This window comes from Myotis myotis, unplaced genomic scaffold (assembly GCF_014108235.1).
Source record: "Myotis myotis isolate mMyoMyo1 unplaced genomic scaffold, mMyoMyo1.p scaffold_m19_p_6, whole genome shotgun sequence".
NCBI lineage: Eukaryota > Metazoa > Chordata > Mammalia > Chiroptera > Vespertilionidae > Myotis > Myotis myotis.
Window position 1 is genome coordinate 30,048,865 of NW_023416368.1, and position 24,250 is coordinate 30,073,114.

Genomic DNA, 24,250 nt, shown 5'->3' on the forward strand with positions numbered 1-24,250 from the left:
AGTTTCTTTCATGTGTTCAGTAAGTGGGAAAGGTAAGAGCTCTTTGGTAAGAGCCTAGGGCTAGGCTCTAGATAGACAGCTTGACACTGAGCATCATGGGCAAGTTTCTTAACCAATCTAAGTCTCAGCTTCCTCAGCTAAGAAATGGAGAAGACAGTGGTGCTCACAGACTCATTATAAGGATTAAATGAGATAATATACGTATAGTATAAGTAAAGCTCCTAGTACAGAGCACAGTATATGGTAAAGAAATACAATAAGAGCTGTCACTAATATTACTGATATCAGTAAGATCATCATCATCATCATCATGCTCATTGACCCTAAGAGAGACCAAGAGAGGGGAAGGGACGTACAAAGCAACACAAAGGGAATCTGGGCTTGGGAGCCAGGTCTGCTTCCATTTTCTAGTATTCATACTTTCCATGTTGAATGTTTTTCCATATGATGCCTGAACCACAAATAGAAGTTTGGGCAACTCCCAATTATCCCTTGTGTCAATAATTCACTCTGAGATAATCTGTATGCCTGGCTAGTTTCCCAAATCAGCTGAGTAGATTATTCTCTTCTTTCAATTATTCAACAGTACAAGTAATTGGGAGCTGGCATTAGAGCGTGAATGCTGTGAGGCCATCTCCTGTTCTCAGTTGCTCAGCCCTGTCAGTAGTGATGTTTCAGAGGCGCACAGAAGCTGTAGAGCAGAGCCCAAGGGAGAAGACAGAGGTGATGACAGGCATGCGGGTAAAGAATGAGAGCCCTGGAATACACTCTGGGGGTGGGGGTGGGGGTGAGGGGTGAGGGGTGGGGCAAAGCTGCCAACTGCAGAGTGGGAGAGCCCAGGAAGAACTGTTTACAAAGGCAGCCTTCTCTCTTTCCTTGGCCGGAGGGAGAGGCCCTATTTGGAGCTAAAGGTCATGCTTCCCTGAGGAATTCTTTGGGTTTCAGTGTGACTCTGAAATGTTAGATCTTTCTGGAGTCTTTTAAAATGTGATTGACCACCCTCTTTCCTTCTGTTTGCTGCTCTATGTGGCATCAGGGAACTGCACTAGGAGACCCAAGGAGCTTCTCCTGTCTGTAAAGAAGGGTCTTTGCATACAAAATAGGATATGTAGTAATGGTCCATTCATATAAAAAGCAAATGAATGAAGCTTTATGTGTAAATTTCTAGTACATATATATTTTTAAAATCAGCTCTTATCTCAAAGTGTGAGGAATGCGATCATCAGAAAGAGGGACTTTTTCTTTCTATTTTGTACCTTCTGTGCTATTTGAATTTTTTTAGCATGAGCTTATTTCCTAACTAAAAGATATAATGAGATGAAGACATACAAGAGAACTGGATTTTCTGGCATCAGCCCTTTGAACTCCCATGGTATATAATTTTTAATTAACTGTGGACTCAACCGTTTGCTCAGATCCTTCAGCCAGGTGGCCACTGAGGCGTTATTCATGAATACCATGTCCAGGCTCTCAGAGTCATGTTCTCCCTATTGGGGGCTACACAGGTACTTGTCTACCCCCAATTACTGGTGGCTTGGCCCTAAGGTTGACATCTTTCCTCCTGCTTTTATGGCTCTTCTTTCTTCTCCTTTCCTGAGTACTCAGGAACCATTTGCCCTGGATCTGCTAGACCTGAAGTTACCAAAATAGTCCCCTCTTTGCCTCTGGGGAGGAGGATTAAACTCTTGATTTAAGTACTATTTTGATGTATGTGGTTTGTCCAAGTTCAGTAGTTTGAATGAGGGAAAAGGTTAGTTGCTGTTTAAACTGTTTCTCTTGGTTAAAAAAAAACCTCACACACCTTCATTTAGTTTGTGGCTCAATAAAAGTTGTTTGAACTCAGTTTGGGGTTCATAGTTATAGAGGTTCACTCCAGGTTTTGGCTGGTGATTGGTTCCAGCATAGGAAGGGCAGGGGCAAAGTGGGAGGCAGAAGCTTTCTTTCCTGGGGCTCTTAACAGCAGCAATAAATTATGGTGTGTGTGGAACAAGAGTAGAGCCAGCTCAAAGGGCTCTGGGCCATAGGGCCATCAACGGGCAACTGCTTTTCAGGCTGGCTGGAGGTTCTTACACTGGGCCCAGCATGGCTGCACTGAACCAGACCTGCAAACATGGCTTCAGAGTACCAGGTACTGCCAGAGCATTTAGTTGCTCCACATGGCAACCAGGCTTTGTTTTCCTGCATTTCTAGAGAAGGCCTCTGTGGCAGAAAGAATTTGGTAGCCACATGCTGGTCAGTGTCACTGCTTAGGCCAGACTCCCCATTAATGGTAAAGTTGATGGAATCACTTAAGAATGTGCAGAGCTTGGGAGCTGAAGCCTAGAGATGCCTCTGCTTGGTCGGGCTCCTGAGGGTCCCTGAGGTCTCCTGTCCCCAGCTGGCCTTGGGACAAAGGGGCCTCCTAAATATGTCTCAGATCTCCCCAGGGACCCTGGCAGTGCTCCTTCTGGGCTTTTGAAGAAAAGATCTGATTTATGTGGCTTGAAGGAGGTCTAAGTTCCGAGAGTTCCTTGAGACGGAAAGCTGCTTTAATAATAAGCCAGAGAGAGAACCAAGATGGCGGCATAGGTTAACGCCGGAGTTTGCTGCTTTGAACAACTACTTCAAAAGTGAAACCAAAAAACAGAACGGACATCACCCAGAACCACAGGAACGCTGGCTGAGTGGAAGTCCTACAACTAGGAGGAAAGAGAAACGCATACGGACACTCAGAGGAGGCGCAGTGCTGAAGTCAAATTCTGAGGTGCGGAGTGCGCGGAGCGGGCTGGCGGCAGAGGGCGCGGTTGGCGTTTTCAATCGGGAGGGAGTCGCAGACTCTGAGCTCCAGATCCGGGCGAGTCTTTAGGGACCCAGACTCAAACGGGAGAAGCGGGACTGTCTGGCTTCGGTCAGAGCAAGTGCAGCTTTCTCTCCGAGCTTTGCAGCGGGTGCTGGGACTCAGAGAGGCAGAGCCCCTGGGGACAGGACTGAGAGCCGCCATAACTGCTCTCTCCGGCCCACCCTGTTGATCCTGTGCGACCCGCCCCGCCCAAGCCCTGCACACAGGCATTTGCTGGATAGCCTCAGGCAAACGCCAGATTAGCACCTCCCTAGAGGACAGAAGTTCTCTCACTGCTGACACAGCTGATTCTCATAGCCACTTGGCCTGGAGGTCAAACCCTCCCTGGAATTAGCTACAACAATCAAGATTTAACTATAAGACTGCGAACAAAGACCACTAGGGGGTGCACCAAGGAAGCATAACAAAATGCGGAGACAAAGAAACAAGACAAAATTGTCAATGGAAGATATAGAGTTCAGAACCACACTTTTAAGGTCTCTCAAGAACTGTTTAGAAGCCGCCGATAAACTTAATGAGATCTACAAGAAAACTAATAAGACCCTCGATCTTATATTGGGGAACCAACTAGAAATTAAGCATACACGGACTGAAATAACGAATATTATACAGACTCCCGACAGCAGACCAGAGGAGCGCAAGAATCAAGTCAATGATTTGAAATGCGAGGAAGCAAAAAACACCCAACCGGAAAAGCAAAATGAAAAAAGAATCCAAAAATGCGAGGATAGTGTAAGGAGCCTCTGGGACAGCCTCAAGCGCACCAACATCAGAATTATAGGGGTGCCAGAAGATGAGAGAGAGCAAGATATTGAAAACCTATTTGAAGAAATAATGACAGAAAACTTCCCCCACCTGGTGAAAGAAATGGACTTACAGGTCCAAGAAGCGCGGAGAACCCCAAACAAAAGGAATCCAAAGAGGACCACACCAAGACACATCATAATTAAAATGCCAAGAGCAAAAGATAAAGAGAGAATCTTAAAAGCAGCAAGAGAAAGAAACTCAGTTACCTACAAGGGAATACCCATACGACTGTCAGCTGATTTCTCAACAGAAACTGCAGGCCAGAAGGGAGTGGCAAGAAATATTCAAAGTGATGAATACCAAGAACCTACAACCAAGATTACTTTATCCAGCAAAGCTATCATTCAGAATTGAAGGTCAGATAAAGAGCTTCACAGATAAGGAAAAGCTAAAGGAGTTCATCACCACCAAACCAGGATTATATGAAATGCTGAAAGGTATCCTTTAAGAAGAGGAAGAGGAAGAAAAAGGTAAAGATACAAATTATGAACAACAAATATGCATCTATCAACAAGTGAATCTAAGAATCAAGTGAATAAATAATCTGATGAACAGAATGAACTGTTGATTATAATAGAATCAGGGACATAGAAAGGGAATGGACTGACTATTCCTGGGGGGGAAAGGGGTGTGGGAGATTCGGGAAGAGACTGGACAAAAATCGTGCACCTATGGATGAGGACAGTGGGTGGGGAGTGAGGGCGGAGGGTGGGGCGGGAACTGGGAGGAGGGGAGTTATGGGGGGAAAAAAAAAGAGGAACAAATGTAATAATCTGAACAATAAAGATTTAATTAAAAAAAAAAAAATAAGCCAGAGAGACCGCTGAGGCTATTGGCTGGAGCCTGATGAGGGAGTTAGGAGAGTGTACAGTGGGTCCTGGAGGTGAGGGAGACCATAGACCTCTCTTCTTTTGACCCATATTAGGGGAAGAGCCCTTTGTGCTAGATACTGAGCAAGTGATGGCTTTTGTGGCAGTGGGGATGTGGTGGGTTTTTTATTTCTGTACCTAAAATACCTGCTTCCCCTCTCCAGGAGGTAGGAGTATCTTGGATTGGAGAACAGCTCTATAGAACCATTGGTGTGAATGGAAGTGGTTCTGGGCTAAGCCTTATCCCCATCCTTGGTTCCTTATCAATGGTGCTGACTGAGGTTTCCAGATTGGGGGAAGTTTATCTTCCATTGTTTGTGCTATGGGAAGGAGATTCAAGTTAGTGGGTTCACAAGGCCTCCAAGGAGTTGGCTGCTGGGTGCTTTATGCTTTAGTACTGTGTGGGCTTCCTAAGTATGGAGCTGTTTAGTATCTGCATGGTCCTGTGCTTGGGCCTTGGGGACAGGGCTACAAGGATGAGCTGCTGTGAAAGGGATAAGCAGCAGGGCCTTTGGAGCACTCAAAGTTGGTAGGGTCATACTGGATCTCTGCAAGCAGATTGTTACATCCCTGGACTGACTTCCAACCTAGCCCCAACCAACCAATTATTAACCAGTATCATGGCTTGAGGTGATATAAAACAGTGTGGTGAGCTTTGAAACAGTTGATTAATATTTTTGGTCTTTCAACACATTCTTCCATCTTCCTTCTTTGGAAAACACTCCCTTTGGGAATCTTTTCATCAGAACCATGTGGTCAGGTGATGCCGTCAATCTTTATGCTCCACCTCTTCAGTTAGGGCTGGTCATATGACCTAGACTAGCCTCTTCCATATTGATATATATAGAGAGAGTGCTTGATCCATGGGTGGGCAATCAAAGTCCTGTCCTGGAATTGTATACTGTGTGAGAGGGAGAACTCTTTATGCTGGGACTGGTACGTTCAGGGGATGCCAGTGGTCATCCCTGCCTAGAGAAAAAGCAGTCTCATCAAGAGAGGGAAGCAAAGCTAAGAGATAGAGAATGAGAGAACCTGACATATGGCTTGAGCCTCTGGACCCAATTGTGCTTTTACTTTTGTCACCATTCTTCATGATGGGACCCAACAAACTTTCTTTTTCCCTTAGATGAATCTGAATTCAGTTTGGGACCTTTAAAAACAGGCTTGAGTAATACAAAACAGATTCCAGCTGATTTGTTTGCTTCCAGATTGCTAATTTATGTTCAGGAAAGCTGCTTCCTTAGTGGAACCCTGAGCCCAACACTGTGTTTTATACACAGTGCACTCCATGTTTCTTCTGTGGGTAACTGCACCCTCACCGTCTGCCACCAACCCTTGGGAAAGGAGTGGAGGCCTAAGCCTGGGTCTCCCAGCCTGCCTATTGGTGTCAGTGAAGCTTGTCATTCATGTATGCATTTTCTACCTCCTTCTGCTTCTACAGAGATAAATACAATATGTCAGTCTCACTTTGCAGGGACCTTGCTAAACATGCCAATGGTGGGGAATTTATCGGTCTACCTCAGGCTGCCATCTTTCAGATGTAGACAGGGGACCATACTCCCATGGCATAATACTTGCAGCTGAGAGTCTTATTATCTCCCTTTGAAATCTGCCTGTTCCCTGTTACCCAGCTTGAGCTGGTGCTGAATTTATTGTGCCTAAAACATCAGGTCAGTGTTAGAGGTTTCTTGCCCACTGCTTATTTCCCAGGCTACTTGCACCAGCTGCAAGGCCCTCATGAGGCTGTTAGGTGTCTCTCTGTGGCAGATTCATTGTTCCATATTTTTATTTAATTACTTACTTTTACAGCTCTTAGAATAAATCTAAGTATCCATCTGTTATGCTACATTATGCCACTGCAGTTCATGCAATTCTTTCTCATTGTCTGATATTTGTCAACTTGACCTTGCCCTCTTCCAACGTCCGTGCTCCTTTCTTGGTTCTCTGCCACCTCCTCAGTGGATCCCGAGCGTGTCCGCCCATCAGGGCCCCTAGGCAGAGTTGACTGGGAGTAATGGAGCAGAGTTTGGAGTATTGCTGAAGGAAAACGTGACCAAGGACCCATCTCTGATGCCATGCTGACCTGACATAGGTCTTGAAAGTTGAATTGGTATTAGATTTCCAGAAGAGAAAGCAGAGGTTCTAGCCTGGGGTTTCTGGTCTTTAGCTAGAGGATTGGGGTCAAGGACAGCCAGGTCAGGCTGAAAGGAGATGACAGTGTCCACCTGTGGACACATCTGTGACTACCTCACTCTGGCTGGCAAGCACTGTCTAACATTAGAATTGAGTCATGGCTGACCTTAGACACAGCAGAGGTGGAAATTATCTAAGGGAGGTTGATTTCAGGAACCACGTGGAGGACACTGCCCCCAAAATCCCCCCCCCCCCCCCCACTGCTGCCTAAAGTTCTATTAACACCATTGGGAATTCCTTCTTTGTGTTTTTATTTGTTTGTTTGTTTTTAAATACATCTATTAGCTCTCTGTGGGCAAATGCAGATACTCCTAGGAGGGCTACCCCAGGGGGGTCATTGAATACCTCTACTATAACCCTTTTCTCTAGCAGGCAGGGCTGTGATGGGGACACATGAGGGACTTGGTTAAGGGAATCAAACTAGAAGGGGAGGGGAAGAGAAGGCAAAATTTAGAACATTGGCTGAGGTCTACCCTATGTGAGTTCTTGGAGAGATAAGTTGCTCTGAAGGGGTGAGAGGTCATCTGCCCAACCCATTTACATACCTAGTTATGGGGCTGAGCAATCCAGGCCTTGGTGTCCCACCAGGGGAACAGCACTGAGACAGCCTTATTCCTTGAGGCAGCTCCTGCTAACTGAGTACCAGGCATTGGATTACACTGTCTAGAGAGTGAGGTTACAGGTGAGCAGGTAACAAGGCACAGTCCATGTCCTTAATGGAGTTGATGGTTTATCAGGGATAACAGACTTTGTGTTGAGCAAAGTGAAGGTGAAAGGGGCCCCCAGGGATGCGCAGGAAGAGCCAGGTGGTCAGCAAAAGTCTTCTCTAAGGAAATGTTTGGACTGAGACTTGGAGGAATAGGAACTAGCCAGATGAAGATGGGCAGGAATGGAGAAGAGTGGGGGAAGGGCACTCCAGGCAGAGGCAGTAGAGAGCACAGCACATTTGAGTTGTGACATAGGGTCATTTTCAGCAGATTCCTGAATGGAAGCACTGAGGCTGCTACTGTTGCTGCTTCCAAATCATGCACCCTTGGGGCCAGGGGAGGATCTGTATGTGGCTGATAGGATTTCTGTGATCAGAGGCTCAGTGCCTCATCCTCCAGGGTGCCCACTGCCCCAGGCAGGGTCTGCTACTGACTACAGACTCCTCTTCCCTCCCACTTCCCATCTACTACCCTGCCTCTGGCCGTGGCCCCGCATTAAAGGACTTCCAACTTGGATATGGGTCCAGGCTGGAGTTCATTATAGCCCTGTGGCCAGGCCCTCCATTTCCCCTTCCAGGTTAAGACTTGGCAGGCATCAAGGACTGCAAGAAACATCCCACAGGCCTTCTGCCTTAATGATCTTACTCTTGCCCTCAGTCTGCGTGGTCTCCTTAGCGGAGCTTTTCTTACAGATCCTCTGATGGCTTTTTACAAGCTTTTCCTCATTCCAGTAAGCAGGATTCGGTGACTAATTGCTGGTATTTTTTCCCCTCAAGACTCTATTTATATAGGCTGTCATGTTGTGGGTGGGGGCTGCTGTTTCCTGCTATTGCCATCATTAGACTGAAGCCTGTGTGGCATTGATGTCCACACTTTATTTTTATTCTTGCATTTCTTGTCATTTTGACATTTGGTTCTTTGAACATCTAACATCCCTTTTATGCTTCTCATCTCCCACAGAAGATTGTTGTATTTTGTCCCCACTGAAGCTACAGATTCCTTTTGTCGGATTTCTTACTTTCTTCTTTATTGTATTTTGATCAGTGCAGCTATGTAGGTCTGGGTTTTATTGGAAGCTTTTCATCTTCTTGGCAGTGGCCCTCAGAGCTTGGGTCTTCTAGCAAAAACTGGGCTCTGCCTAAGGCCCCTGAAGCAGGCCTTTCCTTGACCGGGCTAAAGAGAGTCCAGCTTGTCATCTGACCAGGGACTCTCTAGCCTAGTATTTTTCAAACTTAAGCATACATTAGAAGTACCTGGAAGGGTCGTTAAAATACAGATTGCCAGGCCCCTCCCTAAAGTTTCTGATTCAGTAAATCTGGGCTGGGACCCGAGAATTTTTATTTCACACAGTTTCCCAAGTGATGCTGGTGCTTTTGGTCCAGGGGCCATACTTTGAAAATTACTGTTTTAGTGTGATTCTTCCTTTACCTTGAGCCAGAGTGTCCAGGGCCCTACGGAGGAGAGAATAATAGAGGACCAAGTTCCCTGTTCTATAAAACTAAATGATGACAGATGTTGGCAATGTCACTGTAATATTTAAACACTTTTAAATATTATCTGTGACCCTCCCCTCAAAGGGAACCAGTGCAGAGGAAGCCAGGTAGACGGCATTTGCCTCCAGGAGTTGAAGATGGAACTGTAGCTGATGGGTGGGTTAATGTGTGAAGTCTAAGACCTGGAGAAGAGCCACTAGCAGAGCAAGGCAGCCCAGGCCATCTGGTGCACGTCTCAGGAGCTGCTGCAATCAAGGCCTGTTAACGCAGCCCTGGAGTGGCTCTTGGGACTGAACGTATGTGTGTGGCGGGGTGGGGGTGGGGGTGGGGGGGACAGGGGTGGGGTGGCGGGGGGATTAGTTTGGAGGGAGGAGAAGCTTAGTCTGCCCTTTTGGTGTTTTTTTTCCTCTGTATGCCTCTCTTCCACCATCTGACTCAGGCATTTATAGAAATATCTGGGGCTTTAAGTAGAAGGCTGGTCCTGATAGTACTATTAACATTGAACCTTATGTGCAGGGACTGTTACATTCAATATCTCATTTAATCCTTTCAACGACCTTATGAAATAATCCTTATTTCACAGATGAGGAAGCTTGGGCAAAGATGGGTTAAGTTAAGTCATGCAGAAAGGAGGTCCAAGATTCAAACTTTGGTCTGTCTGGCTCCAGAGCCCATGGTCTTTACCACTGTGAGACTGCCTCTTTGGACTCTACCATCATGATGTTTCTCTTTGGGCTGCATCTTCCCTGTACACGCCCCCCCTCCCCCCACCAATGGGTATTTAGCTTTGTTGTGTTCCCAGGATCCCTTAAGCTTAATGTCCAGTGTCCAGGACTGTGAAAGTATTTTATTCACCTTTGTATCTTCCATAGACCCTAACACAAAGCCTTATAGAGAAGCTGACTATATGTTCGGCCTATGCCTCTTGTCCCACTTCCTCCTTTCACTCTTACACATGATCGATTTTTCCAACCCAGGAGCAGTGGCATTGCTCCTGGTTTGGTGTGGCTCAGTTGGTTGGAGCGTCATCCTATGCACCGAAGGTGGAGGGTTCGATTCCCAGTCAGGCCACATACCCAGGTTGTGGGTTCAATCCCTGCTGTAGTGCATGTGGGAAAGAGCCAGTCGATTTTTCTCTCTCACATTGATGTTTCTCTCTCCCTCTCCCCCTCCCTCTCTCTAAAATAAAAAAATAAAAACACAGGACCCTGAAAGACAGTCAACATTAAAAACTTTTAATTAAAAAAAAAAAAGACTCAAATCCCAGAGAGTGAAATTTTAAGCACTTTTATAGACCAATGGGCAAGAAGATTTAGAGAAGCATTCTGCTCAGCATCTCACAAACCTACCACATAGGACTATTTCTAACACTTGAGGCCTTTGAAGGTCATCAGGCCTGTCTCAGATTCATAGGTGCAGGAGGTGCACCGTGGTTTCGGAAAGTGTCTTACAAACAAGGCCAGAAAAGGGGAGAGAAGTGCAAAAAGCTTTTGCTTTCCCACTTTTCTCAGGCAGAAGTGAGCCCCTGCCTACCATTTGACTGTCCTCAACTCCCCTAGCCTTCTGCAGCAAAGAGCTAATGGGTTGGTCCTCTCCACAGTGCTGAATTCAAACTCTGGTGGGACCCAAGTGCTTTCTTGTCTGGGGTTCTGCTCACCTCAGGCCTACTCCCATACCCTGGATATGGGACCATGCAAGTCACATACCAGGCGGTGGCTTTGCTCCATTTGCAGGCCATTGAAAACTGCTCTACATACATCAGTTTACACTTGAATTTGTTTAAGGTTTTTTTCCTTTAGGTTGTAATCTAAAATTCAGCCAGACAGGCTTTAATGAGCACTAAATTGTCAAGCCTTTTGTTTCCCTTGATATTCAAGCCATAGAGATTTTGTGTTTGATTCAGCAACAATTGCTGAATCTTAAACAAATCATTTACATTTTGACATTAACTATTTTATGAGTGTAGCTTTTTCGTTGGCATTAGAATGATTCTAGCAGAAGGCTTTAAAGATTTATTGGGAAAAGAGTTAAAAGAGTTTGTGGAAGATGATTCCTAACATTTTCTTTGAAAAAAAAAAAAGAATCTTATCTGACTTCACTTGGGTAATACATACAGATATTTTATTTTTATTTTTTTATGCATTCATTGGCTGCTTCTTTTTTTAAAATTAAATATTTATTGTTCAGATTATTACAGTTGTTCCTCTTTTCCCCCCCATAGCTCCCCTCCACCCGGTTCCCACCCCACCCTCTGCCCTTACTCCCCCACCCCCCACTCCCCCACCACTGTCCTCATCCATAGGTGTACGATTTTTGTCCAGTCTCTTCCCGCACCCCCCACACCTCAACACCCCTCCCCCCCGCCCCCGGGGAATAGTCCACTCCCTTTCTTTGCCCCTGATTCTATTATATTCACCAATTTATTCTGTTCATCAGATTATTTATTCACTTGATTTTTAGATTCACTTGTTGATAGATGTGTATTTGTTGTTCACAATTTGTATCTTTACCTTTTTCTTCTTCTTCTTCTTCCTCTTCTTAAAGGATACCTTTCAGCATTTCATTTAATACTGGTTTGGTGGTGATGAACTCCTTTAGCTTTTTCTTATCTGTGAAGCTCTTTATCTGACCTTCAATTCTGAATGATAGCTTTGCTGGGTAAAGTAATCTTGCTTGTAGATTCTTGCTATTCATCACTTTGAATATTTCTTGTCACTCCCTTCTGGCCTGCATAGTTTCTGTTGAGAAATCAGCTGACAGTTGTATGGGTACTCCCTTGTAGGTAAATGACTGTTTTTCTCTTGCTGCTTTTAAAATTCTCTCCTTGTCTTTTGCTCTTGGCATTTTAATTATGATGTGTCTTGGTGTGGTCCTCTTTGGATTCCTTTTGTTTGGGGTTCTCTGCACTTCCTGGACTTGTAAATCTATTTCTTTCACCAGGTAGGGGAAGTTTTCTGTCATTATTTCTTCAAATAGGTTTTCAATATCTTGCTCTCTCTCTTCTTCTGGCACCCCCATAATTCAGATATTGGTACGCTTGAAGTTGTCCCAGAGGGTTCTTACACTATCTTCATATTTTTGGATTCTTTTTTATTTTTATTTTTTTTCTGGTTGGGTGTTTTTTGCTTCTTCATGTTTCAAATCTTTGACTTGATTCTTGGGATCCTCTAGTCTGCTGTTGGAACTCTGTATATTATTCTTTATTTCAGTCAGTGTATGCGTAATTTCTAGTTGGTCCTTTTTCATAACCTCGAGGGTCTCACTAAATTTCTTGAGGGTCTCACTAATTTATTGGCAGTTTCTAGAAAATTCTTGAAAAACCTTATAAGTGTGGTTTTGAACTCTATATCCAGTAGTTTACTTTCCTCCATTTCTGTCTTTTGTGACCTGTTTCTTTGTCTCTGCATTTTTTATGCTTCCCTGTGTTGATAGAGTGGCTTTCTGTGCTAGGTGTCCTATAGGGCCCAGCGGCTCAGCCTCCCCAATTACCTGAGGTGGACACTCTTGGTGCACCCCTTTGTGGGCTTTGTGCACAGTCTTGTTGTAGTTAAGCCTTGATTGTTGTAATTATCACTGGGAGGAATTGACCTCCAGGCCAGTTGGCTGTGAGAATCAGCTGTGTCTGCAGTGGGAGAACTTCTGTGCTGGAGACACCCTTCTGGGGCAAGACTTGCTTCAGTGGGGCTTTGGTGCTCACTGAGTCTGCCCCCTGAGTGTGTCCCTTATGGATCTGAGGAGTTGTAATCTGGATGGTCCCACTCTGACCACTGGGTACACTGGCTCTTGGGTCTCTAAGGAGGTGCTAATTTAGCCTCTGCCTGAGGCTACCCAGCAGGAGCTATGGAGAGATCTGCAGATTCCTCTTCTTTGTTTGGGGTTTGGAGGTGCCCAGATGAGGCCCAGCTGTGAGGCAATGCAAGCTGCTGTGGGGCCTTGGGCCTTCTTTTGTAAGTTCTGGGTCTGTCAGACCCAGCTGCAGTTTGTTCGGTAATTTTCAGATTGCAAAGGGCCAGGCCTTTCATATGCAAAAGCCTCTGTGCACAGCTTGGGTGGGGTGGGGTCTCGGGGTCAACAGGGCAGAGCAAGCAGCTATGGCTGCTCCTCAGTCCTACACTAAGAGGCCCCGTGTCTCAGTGTCCCAGTAATCACTGCAAGCACCTCTGAGAGAAAGCCGCCCTCGAGTTCCAACCGATGTCAGACAGTCCAGTTTCTCCCCGTATGAGTCTGGGCCCCCAGAGACTCGCCCGGAACTGGAGTTTAGAGCAGTCTGGAGCTTGAGACTCCCTCCCGATTGAAAAAGACAACCGTGTCCTCAGTTGCCAGCCCTCTTTCCACGTGCACCTCCGTACCTCTGCACTTTACTTCCACACCTCCTCTGAGTCCCAGTGTGTTTTTCTCTTTCCTTCTAGTTGTAGAATTTCCACTCAGCTAGCCTTCCTGTGGTTCTGGATGATGTCCGTTTTGTCTTTTAGTTGTATTTTTGAAGTGGTTGTGTGAGGCAGCAATTTCCGGTGTTTACCTATGCCGCCATCTTGGTTTCTTTTTCTACATACAGATATTTTAGACTTTCTGTTTCTATCTTAATGACTTTTGATCTTGACAAGGTCATTTTTTCAGGGTACCTTCCTGGCCAAGCCCTCCATTTTTTCAGGTTATACCTAATATTGAAGTCACCCCTCTTGCACAGTGACTTGTCTAATAGAGTACCTCTCTGCATGTTTCTGCCAGCTGTTAATTTTGTCTAATAGGGGCAGGAACTATTTCATTCTTTGCTCTGGCCCCAAGATGCTTAGCTGAGGACCCTGTGCACTCTAGGCCCAATCAGGATTTGTCGACCAGCAAACTGGGAAAATAGCCTCAGACAAATAGCATGTTTTCAAACGAAACCATCTATCATTCTGTCTCTGGAAGCTGTGAGTAATTGGGGGTTTTCTGCAGTTCTTAAAGATCTCCACAGAGTGGAAAGGCTTCACTTTCCTTTTGAGCCTCCAATTTCAGTGTTGGTGAGTCAGGCCTCCCAGTTTATTTCTGCATCATGTGAAGCTCTGAGTACTCCTTAACCTAGAGGAGACCTGGTGAGCCCCGAGCCTGGCCAGAGAGTCAGCAGATATACTCCACACAGTTTTCTATTACAACATGAGAGATGTGGCCAGGGGCAGGAAACCCATGCTGTCTAGTCATGAGACTGGCCACATGAAATGGAGCTGGCCGAGGAGGCCACGTTGATCTGCCCCATGGAATACCAGGAGCCTGGTGCTGCACTTGTCTCTCAGAACTAGAACTAATTTTTCATAGAGTGCTTTCCAAATACCAACGATGCAATGTATTTGGTTGGTTCACCATATTATTCACCATATTCAAACTGTCAGAAACCTTAAATATCTGAGCAAAACCTCATCAAAGGATTTTTTGGGGACTTGTTATGTATGTTGCACAGCTGAGAGATTTGTAGTCTATATGACTTCCAAATCCTGTAATCGAAGCATTTCAATGTTGTCATTTTCAGCTATAGACCATCCCACGATTATTGCCTTTTCTTTTGCTACTAAGAGATGGCTTATTCATAAACATTTCTGCAGTTGTGCAGCAAAAGCAAAATAGGCCCCGCTTGATTCCATCTGCTGTGATTGAGGAGATGAGTTGGGAAGGATTGACTTCCCAGCACACATCTTAGAACTCTTGAAAGCAAGATCTGGGTGAGTAAGGAAGTTCTTCCTGAGCTACTAAGGCTTATTGAGAGAGGTGTATTGCCTGCAGCTTGGAACAAGGATTGGCCAGGTGATTATCCTTGGAACCTTCTTATCCTGTGGGATCTGGAGTGCTCTGCTCTTCCTCAGCCCCCAGCACCTACGGGGACAGTTATATCACCAGCTGGAATAGATGACCTAATGTAGCACCCTCTCTGTGTTCTCTAATAAACTTGATAAATCTCTGTGTGTGAAAAATCTCCTATGTTTTAGCCCAATTTTCTTCTGCTTAACCCTGTTACTCCTACCTCACCTCCCTCAGACTGCCCGAGATAATTACTTAGAGATATTCTTTGAATAATTATAGGCCACAGATAATTTCTCTTTAGCCCTCTCTCTTCCACATTCCCCACCCTGTGGTCTCCCTTTAGCCAGTTCTAATTAGCTTCTTTGATCCTTCCTCCCAGTTGTTCACTCTAGCTTATCAATTACATTTCTCCCCCATGAATGCTTTCTGTACTGGCTTTGTCTATTCTAGCCAGAGGAGCTGAGAATGAGAATCTAGAGCCACGCAGTGGGAGGTGGTACATTCTTCTTTGTTCCCCACCACAGGTGGGCCCTCCCACTTCTGAGAAGAATGAAAACCCAGGTGCTCTGTCTTTCTTAGCAGAAAAGTAAAAATAGTAATTCGCATTAAATTGTATACCATATTTTTCCATGTATAAAATGCTATTCTCAGAAAACTACGGGACATTGAAAAAAGAGATAGAGGAAGACAAACAAATGGAAGAACATACCGTGTTCATGGATTGGTAGAATCAACATCATTAAAATGTCCATACTACCCAAAGCAATTTATAGGTTCAATGCAATCCCCATTAAAATACCAACAACATATTTCACAAACCAGAACAAACTCTCCAAAAATTCATATGGAATAAAAAAAGACCCTGACTAGCCACAGAAATCCTGAGAAAGACGAACAAAGTTGGAGGGATTACAATACCAGATATCAAGCTATATTACAGAGCCACGGTTCTCAAAACTGCCTGGTATCGGCACAAGAACAGACATATAGACCAATGGAACAGAACAGAGAACGCAGAAATAGACCCAAGCCATTATGCTCAATTAATATTTGACAAAGGAGGCAAGAGCATACAATGGACTCAAGACAGTCTCTTTAATAAATGGTGCTGGGAAATTTGGTCAGATACATGCAAAAAAAAAAAAAAAAAAAAGAAACTAGATTACCAACTTACACCATACATAAAAACAAATTCAAAATGGTTAAAGGAGTTATATGTAAGATGGGAAACCATAAAAATCTTAGAAGACTCCATAGACAGCAAAATATCAGACATATGTCATAGCAATATCTTTACCAATACTAGAATCAACATCATCAAAATGTCCATACTACCCAAAGCAATTTATAGATTCAATGCAATCCCCATTAAATTACCAACAGCATATTTCACAGATCTAGAACGAACGTTCCAAAAATTCATCTGGAATAAAAAAAGACCCCGAATAGCTGCAACAATCCTCAGAAAGAACAAAGTAGGTGGGATCTCAATACCAGATATCAAACTGTATTACAAAGCCACTGTTCTTAAAACAGCTTGGTACTGGCACAAGAACAGACATATAGATCAATGGAATAGAATAGAGACCCCAGAAATCAACCCAAACCACTATGCCCAATTAATATTCGACAAAGGAGGCAAGAACATACAATGGAGTCAAGACAGTCTTTTCAATAAATGGTGTTGGGAAAATTGGACAGATACATGCAAAAGGATGAAACTAGATCACCAACTCACACCATACACAAAAATAAACTCAAAATGGATAAAAGACTTAAACGTAAGACAGGAAACCATAAAAATACTAGAGGAATCCACAGGCAGCGAAATCGCAAACATATGCCGAAGAAATTTCTTCTCTGATAATGCTCCTAGGGCAATGGAAACTAAGGAGAAAATAAACAAATGGGACTTCATCAAAATAAAAAGCTTCTGCACAGCAAAAGAAACCATCAACAAAACAAGAAAGCCCACTGCATGGGAGAACATATTTGCCAATGCTATTTCAGATAAGGGTTTAATCTCCAAAATTTACAGGGAACTCATATAACTTAACAAAAGGAAGATAAACAATCCAATCAAAAAATGGGCAAAGGATCTATATAGACACTTTTTGAAAGAGAACATACAGAAGGCAGAGAGACATATGAAAACATGTTCAAAGTCACTAATCATCCAAGAGATGCAAATCAAAATGACAATGCGGTACCATCTCATACCTCTGACAATGGCTATCATCAACAAACGACAAGTGCTGGTGAGGATGTGGAGAAAAAGGAACCCTTGTGCACTGCTGGTGGGAATGCAGACTTGTGCAGCTACTGTGGAAAACAGTATGGAGTTCCCTCAAAAAGTTAAAAATGGAACTCCTATTTGACCCAATAATCCCACTTCTAGGAATATATCCCAAGAAACCAGAAACACCAATCAGAAAGGATATATGCTCCCCTATGTTCACAGCAGCACAATTTACAATAGCTAAGATTTGGAAACAGCCTAAGTGCCCATCAGCAGATGAGTGGATTAAAAAACTGTGGTACATCTACACAATGGAATAGTACGCTGCTTAAAAAAGAAGGAACTTTTGCCATTTGCAACAGCATGGGTGGAAGTGGAGAGCATTATGCTAAGTGAAATAAGCCAGTCAGAGAAAGATAGATATCACATGATCTCACTCATATGTGGGATATAATGATCAGTGTAAACTGATGGACAAAAACAGATTCAGAAACGAGATAACACTGAACAAACCATCCAACTTCAGAGAGAAAGTGGCGGGGGTGGGGGGGAGAGGTGGGCAGAGGCAGAGGGGAGATTAGAGATCAACCAAAGGACTTGTATGCATGCATATTAGCATAATCAGTGAACCCAGACACTGGGGCGATGGGTGCTCCTCCTCAGGGGTGTGAGTGATGGGGGGGGGGGGTGTCAATTGGGGAAAAAGGAGACACATGTAATACTTTAAACAATTTAAAAAAAAAAGCTAGAAAAAAAGATGCTTTTTTTCCCCCTAAAATTGTTAGACTGAAAATTGAGGGGCGTCTTATACACGGAAGTCAGCCAAGGAGGGAGCCTCACAGGTGCGTAGCTACCCATACCTTGTCAAACAGGCTTCCTCCAATCATGGGTCTTATTGTTACTGATGTCACCTGATGCCATACTTGGAGGTGGAGGAGGAGAGTGCACAGTTGCAACAGGGACCAGAGCGTTCTGAGCCCATAAAGATGTCAAAAAATAAAAAGATAAATACCAGTAAGCGATTGTCTTACTCTGCAAAATTCAAACTGAATGTAATAGCTATGCAAAAGCACATGGAAATAGAACTGCAGAGAGACAATTTGGACCTCCTCCCACTGAGGGTATGAGCAGACAGTGGAGAAAACAGGAAGAACAATTCCTTAAGATGCCAAAAAAGAAGAAGGCCTTAAGAGGAAAACCAGCAAAAGGGCAAACTTAGAGCAGAGGCTTAAGACTTGGATTATGGAGCAGAGCCAGCGTGGCTTATGTGTGTCAACCAAGCGTTATTCAGTGTCAGGCAAGAATGTTTGCAAGCGAAATGCACGTTGTTGATTTTACATGAAAGGCAAAATGGTGCTTCCATTTCATGAGGAGAGAAGGGTTGGCCATGAGAACACAAACAAAAGTTAGCTCAGAAAATGCCACCAGTTTATGAGGATGACCTCACATATATAAACATTGACTCAGAAGACAGCAGTGATACAATAGAAGTTGAAGGAATTGATGTGTCTGGAACTAATAGTGATGAAGACAAGAGCAGTGATGCAACAGAGGCTGAATAAAGTGATATGCTGCATAATATCATAGTACTGGTATGTAAACATTACCTGTGGTGATTACTAAATAAAAATGTGTTCTGTTTTATGTTTAAAATATTGATTTCTTAACTTTGGGTTGGAAAAATGAGGGCCATCTTATACATGGGGGCATCTTATACACATAAAAATACAGTAATATATTGTGGTAAAACAACTATTATTTGAATGCTTGGTATTTGCTAGGAATTGTGCTGATCTCTTCATATAATATCATATTTCATTTCTACAACAGTCCATGAGATAAATATTATTATTAATATCTGTTGTACAGATGAAGAGATAGAGGTTCAAAGAGGTTTAGTAACTTATCCCAGTAGTACAGATTGAAGACACTGAAACTAGGACTTGAACCCAAGTCTCTTCTCTGACTCCAGAGCAACTTATTCACTAGTTTGCTTACTGAGTTTGGGCTTTTTGGTAAAACAAAAGTTCAGACCATTGGCTCCTAGCCCACAAAAAAACAAACACACTAACCCTGGGATGAGATGCCCTAGTGTGGAAGAGGCTTTCTAAATTGAGATTATAAAACTGGTATAGAAGCAAGTTGGTGTGGCACTATGGGTCTTTACATATTTTAATACCTGGAAATCTCCTTTTCAAAAAATAATACTCTGATAAGTTCTTGACTTGCTTTGATTCTTTTTTTTTTAAGAGAACAAATCCATTTTATTTACTTTCCAATAAGTTTAAATCTTTGAGGGGTACGGCATTACATGGATTCTGTGTCTAATGGCCTTAGTGGGAAGGTTCCTTAGGAATTTAGCACGAACCATGCCACTGTTTCCATGAGCATGAGTTACCTTTCCCCAGATTACTCTGATTTTGTTTGGTTTGCCACCAGGAGTCACTGTGTTGTTCTTTTCTTTGTACACATAAGAAGCACATCTTTGTAGCACATCTCTTGTCTAGATAGAATTCAGTTTCATTTCCAGCATAAACACCTTTAATTTTAAGAAGAGCTGTGTGCTCCCTCTGGCTCTGGAGACCCTGCTTATAGCCAGCAAAAATGGCCTTGGACCACAGCCTTCCAGAAATATTTGTCCTTATAGAAGTTCTGTCTCAGCAGACCTCCACAGTATCCAAGATGGTGGGGGAAAACTTGCTTTGATTCTTAATTCACTTTTCTAAAAGTTTGATCTCTCAGAAGGTTGTGTGTGTGCTTGGTGAATTGAAAGTGTTGGGAACCTGAGCAGAAAGTGGCTATGTTTAGAGAAGCCAAGGGAAATGCAGAACTCTCTGAGTTTGAGGGAAAGCAGATTTTGGAAGATCCAGGGAAACGTAGATATAATATCTGACTCAGAGCTTTGAAAGGAGGGATGACTCATAGTCTGGTAAGTGAAATGTGTTAAATACAGTCACAAGTGATTACTGCAAGGAACAAGAGAGGAGACACCTAAAGAAACCAACATGGCTGTATGGAGAGCAGTTAGAGATGAGCTTTTGTCAAAGAGATAAAAAAGAGACCTATAACCAAGAATAGATAGAGAAGAGGGTGTAAAACTCTGAGAGCACTGTCAGGAATTCCAGGTGGGTGAGATCTGGGATGCTAATAATAAAGGTCCTGCCTGAGCAGTTTGTGTTCAGATTGAGAGCCATGGCAAGGAAGGCACTAGCCACCTGCTTCAGTGAGGTGATTCCATGTAGCAGATCAAGAGAGGGCATCTTCATCCTCTGTTCTGTTTCTCTTTTGCCTTTGACTTCCCTTTTAAGGAAAATGGCCTTCCTGTTAGAAGGAATAAAACAAGCATGGTTAAGAGAAACTTGAGCCCAGGACTGTGAGGAAGAAGGAACAGAGCCACTGGCTTCTATAAATTAGTTAGAATCTTCAAAAATCAAATGAAAATTATGGACATCATCATGAGACCTATGTGTGTGAATCTTTATGGCATCCTGGGGGTTGAGAGAGAGGCAAGGAAATAGGATGGAATAACAGTTTTGGTTTGCAACATGATTTATGAGCATTTCTAAAGAGAAGTGTCTCTTGGAGCTAGCACGAGTTTGGTAAAAGCAGGTCTTAACCATATTAGCTTAATCCTTCCACAAAAAGGTGCATAAATCTTACACATACCACTTGATAACTTATTAAAAGTAAATATTTCCATATAGCCACCACCTGGATCAAGAAATAGAACTTTATCAGAATCCCACAAGATTCGCTTATGCTCCTTCCCAATTCTAATTGCCATTTTCAGAAAGATTTACCAGCCAGGGAAATTAGACCAAAATTTTATTAATTTATTGATTTAGAGAATGAAAAGGAGAGAGAGAGAGACCGGGGCGGGGGGGGGGGGAGAGAGAGAGAGAGAGAGAGAGAGAGAGAGAGAGAGAGAGAGAAAGAGAAAGAGAGAAAGAGAGATAGAGAGAGAGAGAGAGAAAGAAAGAAGAAAGAAAGAAAGAAAGAAAGAAAGAAAGAAAGAAAGGAAAGAAAGAAAGAAGAAAGAAAGAAGGAAGGAAGGAAGAAAGAAGAGAAGAGAAGAGAAGAGAAGAGAAGAGAAGAGAAGAGAAAGAAGAGAAGAGAAGAGAAGAGAAGAGAAGAGAAGAGAAGAGAAGAGAAGAGAAGAGAAGAGAAGAGAAGAGAAGAGAAAGAAGAGAAGAGAAGAGAAGAGAAGAGAAGAGAAGAGAAGAGAAGAGAAGAGAAGAGAAGAGAAGAGAAGAGAAGAGAAGAGAAAAGAAAAGGAAGGGGAGATCAGTTTTGTTGTTCCATCCATTCATGCATTCATTGGTTGATTCTTGTTTATGTCCTGACTGGGGATCAAACCCTCAACCTTGCCATATCGGGATGACTCCAAACAACTGTGCTAACTGACCAGGAGATTAGACCAGTGTTATGGACATAGAGAAAGTTTGTGATCCAGGAAAACATTTGGCAGAATTTCACAGTAAACTAATAGGTCAGGTAGAGAAATGATAAAGATGTGGATTTGTAGCTATTTGAACAATCAGACCTAATAAATGTTTACTTATAAACGGCTCAGTGTCAACAGTCTTTACTGTAACTATGTGCCAAAGAACTCATGTCTGACTCTGACCTGTCCAACTTGCATTCAGCTTCTCATGTAAGGACATGGGGGCAGATGACACAGATCATGAGGGATGAGCAACATGTTGGCTATGTGACAGAATGAGAATCCAAAAGAATAGTGGCAGGCTAGGAAGAAAGGCCCAAGTAGCAAAGTGACATTTAAAGTTTTGTTATTAAATGTTTAATTTTATAAATAACCATACTCATGTTTAAAAAATAAATCTTACCACCCAGAAGCAAATATATGGTGTTATATCACCTATACTGTTTGTAACTTACTTTGTGACACTACTTCCAAAAACCTAGATGTGGCCTGAGGCATTTGGAGTAGAGTGGCACTGGGGCAGAGGTGCCGGGCCCACTGGAAACTGGAGGGGTTGTCCAGGCTGGAGCCCTGCGGGGGATTCATCAGTACATGGAGCAGCATCCCCCAGAGCATTGTCAAGAAGGCCATGGAATTCCAGAGTCACACAAAAATGACTTCTGGATCCCATGATGCAAGATTGTGAAAGGGGAGCTTTCTCTAGACCAGTGGTTCTCAACCTTCCTAATGCGACGACCCTTTAATACAGTTCCTTGCCGAAACTGGTTTGGCTCAGTAGATAGAGCGTCGGCCTGCGGACTGAAAGGTCCCAGGTTCGATTCCGGTCAAGGGCATGTACCTGGGTTGCGGGCATATCCCCAGTAGGAGATGTGCAGGAGGCAGCTGATCGATGTTTCTCTCTCATTGATGTTTCTAACTCTCTATCTCTCTCCCTTCCTCTCTGTAAAAAATCAATAAGATATATTTAAAAAAAAAAAAATACAGTTCCTCATGTTGTGGTGACCCCCAACCATAAAATTATTTCCGTTGCTACTTCATAACTGTAATTTTGCTACTGTTACGAATCGTAATGTAAATATCTGATATGCAGGATGTATTTTCATTGTTACAAATTGAACATAATTAAAGCATAGTGATTAATCACAAAAACAATATGTAATTATATATGTGTTTTCCGATGGCCTTAGGCGACCCCTGTGAAAGGGTCGTTTGACCCCCAAAGGGGTCGCGATCCACAGGTTGAGAACCGCTGCTCTAGACAGTTGGTTGCTCCTAAGCTTCAGAAAGGCTGACCTGTCAGAGCAATGATGGGGCCAGTTGGTATGTTTCATGACATTAGATTTCAACTAGGCATCAGAAGTATTTCTCTAGCAATTTGAAGAGTTTAAAACTAGAGTTAAGGCTGCCTTGTTCAATGGTTGGCTCCCTATGCTCTAGTCTTCAAGTACTAGGCAGCCAGTTTATCAGATACACTATACCAGATAAAAGTTTTGGGCATTGGGTCCAGTTACCCCAGATGCTGGCCCTCAAATCACTATGAGGGCATTTACAAAAATCAGGTTTTGAGCCCATCTTCTGAATTGTGATTCAGTTTGTGTAGTAGTAAGGTTTAGAATCAGAATTTCCAAAAAGCTTTTCATGCTCCTTAGAGAAATGGCCGATTCCATGGCAGGTGCAGGGAAAAGACATTATTTGTACAAGAACATCTTGGGCCAGAAAGTAAGGAATTGCTCAGAGAATGATGGAAACATGTCAAAAAGACACAGAAGCTAGCACAAAAAAAGCTCTGGTGATTAAATGAGGGATAATTTGAGCAATAAAATAAATAATGATAGAAATTGTTATAACCTCTAGAGAAAATAAGAATCCATACTGATTGAATGAATGAATGAATGAATGAATAAGAAGGAAAATCTCTTGAAGTAGAGCACAACAAATACAGATAGAAGAAATAATGGAGTTTGAATATCATCATGTGACAAGCACCATAGTAATAAGTATTTTGAGCAAGAATTATTGACGAATGCCAGAACTAAGTAGGTGAAAGTTTCATGAGGAACATGCCGTCTTCATATCTCAAAGTGTCTCCCTACAAAATTTTATTAATTTAAAAGAGGCAAGTAGTGTCTTTATAATGGAAAAATCTGGCAGATACCACCATGACCAAGTAATGGAAGTGACCACCACCAGTTGTGGGCCTCACTGACATCTCATGCTCCTGATACGATGCACTGAGAAAGACGTAACATTGCTTTTATGGTATTCCTGTCAGCGTGCATAACCTTAATCTAATTATGGGGGGAATCAGACTAATCCAGACTAAGGGGCATTCTACAGTTGGCTTGTGCTCTTCAAAACTATCTGTAAAGACAAAGGCTAAGAAAATTATTTTTCTAAAAAGGATATTCTAAGAAGTTGGCAAAATCTGAATATCTATAGCTTATGTATCAGTATTAATTTCCAGATTTTGATCATTGTACTGTGGTTATATTCTTGGGAAATATACACTTGATACATTTGGAGTAAAGGGGCATGCATATATGTGCACCTTGCTCTCAAATATTTCAGGGGGGAAAATGTGAATATATATATATATAAATATAAATATATATACATATATATGTATATATATGTAGAGAGAGAGAGAGAGAGAAAATGAAAAAGCATATGTGTTAAAATGTTAACAATTGGTGACTTTTAAAATATATATATTTTTTATTGATTTCAGAGAGGAAGAGAGAGGGAGAGAGAGATAGAAACCTCAATGATGAGAAAGAATCATTGATTGGCTGCCTCTTACACACCCCTTACTGGGTATCAAGCACACAGCCTGGGCATGTGCCCTGACTGGGAATCAGGTATCAAATTGTGACATCCTGGTTCA

At 43.0% G+C, this 24,250-nt stretch overlaps 1 protein-coding gene and 1 pseudogene across 4 annotated transcripts in view; one reads left to right on the forward strand and one right to left on the reverse strand.

Moving 5' to 3' along the window:
* The window catches only part of SIL1 (SIL1 nucleotide exchange factor), a 232,413-nt gene that overhangs the window by 196,140 nt on the left and 12,023 nt on the right, over nucleotides 1-24,250 (forward strand). The window lies entirely within an intron of this gene.
* Nucleotides 18,840-21,951, reverse strand: LOC118657798 (annotated as a pseudogene).